The sequence below is a fragment of the Crocodylus siamensis genome, chromosome 1 (genome assembly GCF_052110815.1).
Source record: "Crocodylus siamensis isolate JL-2025a chromosome 1, ASM5211081v1, whole genome shotgun sequence".
Lineage (NCBI taxonomy): Eukaryota > Metazoa > Chordata > Crocodylia > Crocodylidae > Crocodylus > Crocodylus siamensis.
The window spans coordinates 173,995,931-174,004,987 of NC_143395.1; positions in this window are offsets into that span (position 1 = coordinate 173,995,931).

Here is a 9,057-nt window from a genome sequence, read left to right on the forward strand (position 1 = left end):
AACAGCAACTGGAGGCTCTGGGATCCCCTTTTGTCCTCCAGCTTTCAATGCCTGCCTCTGCTTCAGGAGATGAGGCAGTAGAGCACTAGCACAGATAGGAGAGCAGAGTGTGAAGCTGGGGCCACGTGGGTACACAGTGTAGCAGTGGGAGGACATGCAATGCAGCAGGGGTGGGGAACATGGGCGCAAGGTGCAGCAGTGTCAGAAACCTCTCTCAACTGCCCTGGTGACGCCCAGAGGCGAACACCGTGATAGTCCTCCATCAGGCCACTGTTTGGGACCAAAGGTGGAGCATTAGGAAAGGAGCACCTCCTCTCCCTCTGGCCCCTGATTGGCTGGGACTCCCAGATGGGGATTGATTCCTCTGTCCTATTTAAGACTTGTACAGGAAGCAAGAAGTTGCTTGAACATCAAGGTTGTTGCTGTCTCCAGACCCCTCTGCTGGTCTCTGCACTCCTATCTCCAACCCCTGGCTTGGTATACTGTTACCAAGTAGCCCAGACTCTGGGCTATTGCCTTGGCCTTGCACGTTGCTTTTCCTCATTCAGACTTCAGGTATTGACCCAGCTTGCCTCCTCATCTCTGCCTTTGATTGTCAATTCAGCTCTGTCTTTGACTCTAATCTCCTGGCTTTGGCCTAGCCATTACCCTGATCTCTGATCCCAGCCTTGTGCTAATCACTAAGCAGATACCCGTGCCTTGAGTCATGATGAGTACAGAGGGGAACAGAGCAGGAGGAGAGCCTACATGAGCACACAGCGCAGTGGTGGTGCCAGACAAGTGTTGCAGAGCTGGTATGCTAGTTGGAGCTAGTGTATAGGGCCAGTCCACGGGGCTGGTCCATAGGTATGATCTAGCACACAGGGCCACCTCATCTGGCCCATAGAGCTCCCCACGGGGCAGGAAATTTTGCAGTAGGACTAGCAACAGCAGCATTAATAGCCATAGCTCTGGCATTTCAATCAATGCTGCCACCCTACACAACCTCCTCCCCACACCCCACTGCCACGTTTCCACAGCTCCACAGGCCAGATGATGGGCTCTGTGGGCCAGAACTTGGTCACCCCTGTATTAATATATTAATCACAGATTCTTAGTAGCTTTGCACACTAGCCACAAAAAACACTGAAAATTGTTATGAGTAGTAATTCTTACATTGTCGCTATAGGTTTCTCTTCAAATATTTATGGTACTACTGTTACACTGTTCCAGATGAAAATGTCAAATCATTGTAGTAACATACTGAGGTAAGTTTTACAATGCCTTGTATTGTTTCCCCTATTTTACACATGGGAAACAGTGGGAAACAGAGGCAAAGAGTTTAAGCAGCTGGCCAAGGACTGTGTATGTCAGAACCCAGATCCTGCCCTCTAGCTTTATGGTGCAACTTCAAAGATTACCTTTCTCCTTCTGCTTTTTGAGATGAACAATACCTTAAACATTTCCACATTAGCTGCCTGTTCATACATGTGCTGCCTTGAAGTGTCAGGTTTAGTGATAATGGCAGTGATAGTGATGATGTAGTTTTAACTGACTGAGTAAATCTTGTGTGCTCTGATACAATAATGCAAATGTCAGTGCTTCTGCATGATGAGGTTTTTGGGTTTTCCTTTGAAGTTAGACTGTGATTTCTTGGGGTATCAAAATAGGGTAGTATCCTTTTAAATCAGTGGTTTTCAACATGATTATTTCTAAGTGGTCCATTAAAGATGACTATGATCAAGTAAAAGTATGTGAATAGCCACAAGTACAATTAAAAGTGGTCTGCACCTCCATTCAAAATTTCCAAAGGACCACACCTCCACATTCAACAATTTTTAGGGGTCTGCAAATAAAAAAGGTTGAAAACCACTGCCCTCTAGTGCCATTCTGTATGTTTTGTGTTTCAGAGGTTACTTGAAATCAGCCTGAGCAGCTGTTCCTGTATAATAGGGGTTTGCAAGTTTTCTTATATTTAGTAATATGGTTATGTGGAACCCAGAATGTGCCCTTGTGGTTTCTTGAAATTGTTTTTGTTCTTTGAAGAGCAGGATAATATGCAATAGGAGATAAGGAACATATTATACAGCATCAGATGGCTTCTTGTTCTAGAGGAAGACCATTGTAAAAAACACTTAACATTTTGCCCTGAACTTTACTGACTTTTCCTCTGCTGAGTACACTGTATCTTTCCATTCTTCCTTTGCCTTAGGTAAGTGCTTTAAATCTAAATAGTCTGGTAAATACTTACATTCTGGAGACCTGCCTTTCAAATTATTAGCCAAGATTTTGGTACAACAACAACAACAAAAAGACCATCCCAAGGAATCCTTCCAAAATGTACACTGCACACTCTCCCTGGTAAGACATGACTTTGGGACTTTAATCAATAGCTGCTAATTATTTACTGATCAGACAAGATCCACCCAAATTAGAGTTTATGCACTTCAACCTGAGGTCTCCATGCCTTGATGCAAAGAGCTCCCTTACATACATTAATGGAAGTAAACGAGACGTGTTGGATATAGATTGGGGCAGGCAATTATTTTGGGCAGAGGGCCACTTACTGAGTTTCAGCAAGCCATCGAGGGCCTCACGACAGGCAGCCCAGGACAGATAAATATTAATTTTCTAAATTTTTTAGGGGCCCCACGGGCCAGATAGAATCCCAGTTTCAAAAGTGACAGGTACCTAGGAGCCTAAGTCTCATTGATAATCAATGGGAAAGCATGAGTAAATTAAACTGTTACAATACCAGAAAATTACAGGTGAGGGTGATCTTATAGCACAGGTTAACTTAATACTAAAAAAACCCCAAGGAGTAAATCTTTTTTTCTTTCTTCCCCCTCCCCAGCATAAAAGCAATTTGGAGGTCTATCTCCCATTTCTGTTGTTTTAATCTTTTAAAATTAGCTAGTACTTTAAAATTATTCAGTTGTAACTTTTTGGTACTATAAAGTGATTTTGCTAATTGTTTGGGTTGATCAAGAACTGCTCACCCACAGGTCAAGATATGCAATATCCTATATTTAGCTCATAAGACTATGCATTGCTCATTATCCTTACAACTGAACAGACTCAATGTTCAAACAAGTCCATCTATAACCACTATGGGTGTTTATACGTATGTTTTGGGAGTGTGTGTCGGGGGGGGGGGAGGGTGCCACTCTAATTAGAGAGCCACTCTAATTAAAGCATCTGGAGTGTCACATGCAACAGTGTCCTCACACTCAAAAAATGGCAGTGGGGGCACTTTAACTAAAGCTCATAATTATCACACTCCAGCAGGCTCAATTAATTACAACGCGTCGGAGTAGCCTTGCTGCATGTGTACGGGCACCCTATGATCCTTCATCCTACTTTTACAGTTCCTGGCAACATCCTTCTTTTATTATTGAAAGCCATGAGAAAGTCCCAGTTAATATGTTTTATTAGTCATGAGATACAATCAATAAAGCATCATTAGGGGCTATCCATCCAGTTAATACACATAAAAAATTCATTTTCAAGATTTTGGCTTGCTGGGAAAAAGGGGAATCCCTGCTTTCAAATCTTGTAAAGCTGCAGATGATTCTAAAATAGGAAGTTACACTGAAAGCTAAATTCTGTTCTGACACTCTTTGCATGCATATTAAAATCAAAGGGATTGCATGTAGCGTGTGTCAGGGCAGAATTTGATCAGAGAAAATACTGAAGCAAATTCAGTACCCAGTTACACTCAAAACCAACTGAAGTCACTGGATTGCTTATCTAATAAATAATTAAATAATTGTGACTAAAGGCAGAAATTAACCCTAAGGTCTAGGCTCAGTACAAGGCTTGTCTAAATCAGTATTTAGGTAGAAATGAGATAACTAAATCCAAAACTCTAATTCCAAAAAAAGCCTTACTTAGTTGTCACCTAATCCTGGAGATATCTAAACTCACTTGACACCTCCCTGGGTATGTCTACACATGCACCATGGTTTGGTTACACTGTGCAGTAACCAAAAAATACTGTGCAGTATTGGTGACTGTTTAGACACGTGCACCCGTACTGCAGAGTAACTATGGTGACTTACGCTTACTTGGGAGTAAATTTGCTATTTGCATGATACTGCCTTACTGCACAGTAATCCTATTTGTGTGCACTGACTTGTGAGTAACTTTACTCCCAAGTCAGAACATACACACTCTCCCTGTGCTGTAATGCCTACACATGTAGACGCTTGTCTAAAAACTGCTAACTGCGCAGTAAATGCACATGTAGACACACCCCATGTGTAACTCCAGAGCAGGGGTCAGTAACCTGTGGTCTGCAAACTAGATCTAGCACATAAGGGATTGTATCTGGCCCATGGAACTGGGATGTCAGTGGCAATTCACTAGCAGAGAGATTCAGTGGCATACTCCGGCAAAGGAAGTTAATCAGTGGCACTTGGAGGGGGGCACAGAATGCACAGCGCAGAATAGCACAAGGCAGGATGTGGTGATGGAAGGAATTGGCATTGGCTGAGTTGTAGGCAGGAGCTCACCTTAGACAAGGGGTGGGCAATTATTAGGGCCAGAGAGCCACTTAGGGAGTTTTGGTGAGCTGTTGTAGGTTGGCTCAGCAGCCTGCCCTCCACCCCTGCTGCGCCTCCCTGCCATGCTGGATCACCACCTTCCTCTCCCTCCCTCACTGCAACAGCTCACCAAAACTCCCTAAGTGGCTCTGCCCTGCACTCAGCCAGGCAGATGGGATGGGGCCACGGGCAGGTGGGGAGCAGCATCTGGGAGTGGAATGGGCAGGCAAGGACAAGGACAGTGCTGGAGCCAAGGCAGGATCACTGGGTGGTGACAGTGTGAGGCTGGGGCCCAGGGCCTGAGGCAGAGCAGCGATCTGCTCCCTGCTTGCCCCTGTGACAGACACTGATTCTGCAGGCAGGGGCATGCAGGGAGCAGATTATGGCTCTGCCTCAGGCCCGTGCCCTGTGCTGTCATTGTCCAGTGATCCTGGGATCTTCATGGAGACTGGCCTGGGACTCACGCCAGCCGGGCATGCTTGGCTGGGAAGAGGGAATGGGGCTGCAGGCAGGTGAAGAGTGGCATCTGGGAGTGGAATGGCTGAACAGAGCTAGGGTGGAGACTGAGTCCAGGATCGTGGGGCTGTGACAACACGAGGCCAGGGCCTGGGCCTGGGGTAGAGCCATGATCTGCATACCCCTGCCTGTAGAACTAGCACCCATCACAGGGACATGCAGACAGTGGATTGTGGCTCTGTCCTGTGACCCAGCCCTGCACTGTCACCATCCCATGATCCTGATCCCAGCTCTGGCCCCACTAACCCTTCCCACTTTCATACACTGCTCACTGCCCACCCACAGCTCTATCCTATCCACCTGGCTGCACATGAATGACTGGTACCTCCCACAACTGGGGAAGCACCATGATGGCAAGCGGGGACCTCTTGCAACCGCCGCCCATGCTGTTGGCAGTAGCAAGTGGGGACCTCCCACAGCTGCTGCTGGTAGTGTTGGTGGTGGGGCAGAGGTGGTGAGTGGCGGGTGGCAAGTGGGGACCACCTGCAGCTGCACTGGCAGCAAGGCAGGGTGGTGACCACCCACAGAAGCTAGCAGTGGCCAATCTCAGAGCGGGGCACGTGCCGCTCTTGTGCTTGCCCTACACGTTGCCTACATGGCCATGTGTCCTGCCTGCATGGGTCCCAGGCCAGTCTGCATGGAGATCCCACCTGTAGTAGTAAGGGTTAACTCCCTTACTAAAGACCGATGTCATCCACAGGAAGGGCTCAGTTGACCATTTTGGGTCAGGGGTTACTTGTTACAATAAAGGTTGAATTAAGCCACAGAGTCTTCCTGGTTCATCCTAAGATCCAGAATAACACATGGTGTCAGCAGTGGCAAATCCTGCCACCAACAGGAAATCGAACAGGTAATTCCCAACTGATGGATCTGACTCTAGCAGCAGCTGAAACAGCGCAAAGCAGAGCCGGATGCCTCTACTTGCAGCAGAGCCCAGTACAGTGCTGAGGCTGGCTACAGAGACCATGCAGGCACTCAAAGCTGTACCACCAGAACAGTTTGATTTCCAATCCCCTGGAAGGTGGCCTTGATGGATCAGGCATTTTAGTCGCTTCAGGGAAGCGTTGGGCCTGGACAGACAGTCGGAAGCTTACCAAGTGAGTACTCTTATCTACTCTTTGGGAGATTAAGCGGATTAAATTCTGCTGGCACTACTTCTTACAGATGCAGAAAAAAAACAATATGCTGCAGCAATAGAAGCATTAACTGATTATTCTATGGGCAAAAGAAATGTGATTTATGAACAAGCTGGATTCACCATCCATAAACAGGCCTTCAGAACCCGTGGACAGATTCATCATATCTTTGTATACAATGGCCGAATCCTGCCAATATGGAAAACATGTGGAGCTAATTAGGGACTGCTTAGTTGTGGGGCTTCATGATACAGAGCTCTCACAAAGATTACAGTTCAACCCTGATTTAATGCTCCAAAGGCTATCACACATGTTCGCCACTCAGAGCTAGTTAAACAGCAACAAAGAAAAATCAAGAGTGATTCTCAGTCCTGTCAGGCATTAGATAATATGTATGCAATGCATACCGTAAAGAAACTACAAACAAATACAAATAGAACTGACAGGCACAACGGACACAGGGAGTGGTCCCACCAGCACCCACAGCGGCAAACAAGTGGGAAAGGAGGCCAATGCCACGGGGGTGGACAAACTCCAGGACATAGTCATGCTCAGTGTCCTGCTACAGAATAGATACATCAGTGATGTAAAAAGAAAGGTCACCATGCTTCAGTTTGTTGCTTCACCACTGGAGTCTGTAAAGTCACAGAACAGGATGCAGAGGATTGCACAGTACTTTTAGATGGAGTTACAGCGTCTTCATCAGATCCAGGAGTCTGGATGACAGAAATTGAGTTCAATGGATAGTCAATGCCATTTAAAATAGATACAGGAGCAGCAGTCTCAGCTATCCCTGATTACTATAGCTCACACAGGGATGAGATTCTCCTTACCCCTACTAAACAGCTATGGGGACCAGGTAACACTACCCTCAAAGTACTGGGATCTTTTAATGCAAAATGTCACAGATATTGGATGGTCTAGAAGGGTGTTCTTTGCCATGATGATGATTTTTGGCACAATATGATGCAAGAGTAGATGCACACTCAGAAAACGCTAAGAAGCTGGAGTTACACTTAATGAAAAGTGTACCTTTGGTACTTTGCAGCTGATATTTGTGGGACATTGGATTACACCACACAAAATCCAGCCAGATCCATCAAAGGTTGCAGCCATCAAGATGTTCCCGAATTATGCAGACTTTTAGGCATGGGCACTTATTTGTGCCTTTCTGTGCCAAATTTGGGAACAATAACAAAGCCTTTAAGAGACCTCTTAAGTGACAAGAACATATGACTCAGGGGACTGCTATAGCAGTTGGCCTTCAATGAGATCAGTTCATCCCTGATACTGGCTCAATATAATCCAACATGAGAAAAACTCATATTGCAGGAGGCACTTCATTATATGGGCTTGGAGGAGTGTTACAACAATGTCAGAAAGCGGTCCCCTGGGCCCCTATTGCTCTTGTGTCAAGAGTGCTTGCTCCACCTGAAACTCGATATGTACAAATAGAAAAGAAGCATTAGCAGTTACATGGACATGTGAGCAATTCAGAAATTTCCTTGTGGGCCTGACTTTTACTTTACAAACTGATCTCAAGCTACTTGTGTCTCTGTTAGGAGACAAACCTCTTGATAAACTTATACAAAGAATCCAGAGATTTTGCCTCAGAATGCTGAAATTCACCAACAGCATAGTACGTATCCCAGGAAAAGAGTTACAAACAACTCTTTCTAGGGCACCATTACAGGCTCCACTGTCTCCAGAAGAACTCCACCCAGAGCAAGATAGTGCTGTTTACATGTCTATTATTGCAGATGGGATACCCCTATCTGCTTCACTACGAATAAGAATTCAGGAAGTTCAAGAAGGTGATTCCTCTTGCCAAAATATAAAGAAATACTGCTTGGAAGGATGGCCTCAAGTAAAATTCAAGGACTGTGAACTAGCATAGTACCAACAAGAGAGACTCAGTTTTCATGTTGTCAGATCCTTAATCACGTTCTGCAACACAGTACCAATACCTTCAGCACTACACCAGGAAATCCTAGAAAAGATTCAGGAAGCTCACCAGGGCATTACAAAATGTCAAGCCTGGGCTTGCCAGATAGTTTGGTGGCCCTGCATCTGTGATGATATACAGAACTAGATGGCTAGTTGCAAGGTTGCATGGACACCGACCAGTCCATGTCTCACAACTGTTTTAGCAGATCATGCCTCACAACTGATTTACTAGATCATTCATTGGAGATGTTGAGAGCTGATTTATTCACCTGGAAGGGTTCTGTTTACCTCATGGCTATCAATTGTTACTTCCATTACTTGGAGATGGTACGATTACAGAGCACCACAGCAGAGAGAGTTATAATAGCATTGAAGAGTATATTTGCACAGCATGGCATACCTTCAGTTTTAAGAACTGATAATGGCCCACAATTTTCTGGAGTCGTGTTTAAGCAGTTTGCAGTCCAGTATGACTTTCAGCATGTCACCAGCAGTCCACATTTCCCCCATAGTAATGGAGAAGCAAAACATGCTGTGTAGACTGTGAAGAATTTTCTCCAGATTGGACATCTGTATAAGGTGCCCTTGATCTATCATTCAACACCACTGGAGCATGGGTGGAGTCCAGCTGAGTTGCTTATGAGTTGTCGACTCTGTACAACCCTCCCAAGTATGGTCAATGACTTGGTTCCAAAACTTGTTGATCCTCAGGAATTTTGTGAGAAAGACTAACAGATAAAGGACTGTCAGAGACAGAACTATGACACCAGGCATGCTTCAAGACATGTACCTGCTCTTCCCCCTAGCAGGAAGTTTGGATTCCAGATCCAGGGGTCCAAGGCACTGTCCAAGCTAGGGCGTATACCCCTCGTTCATACTGGGTGGAGACACCTAGTGGTCTTCTCCATAGGAATTGAGAACATCTCTGCCAAATT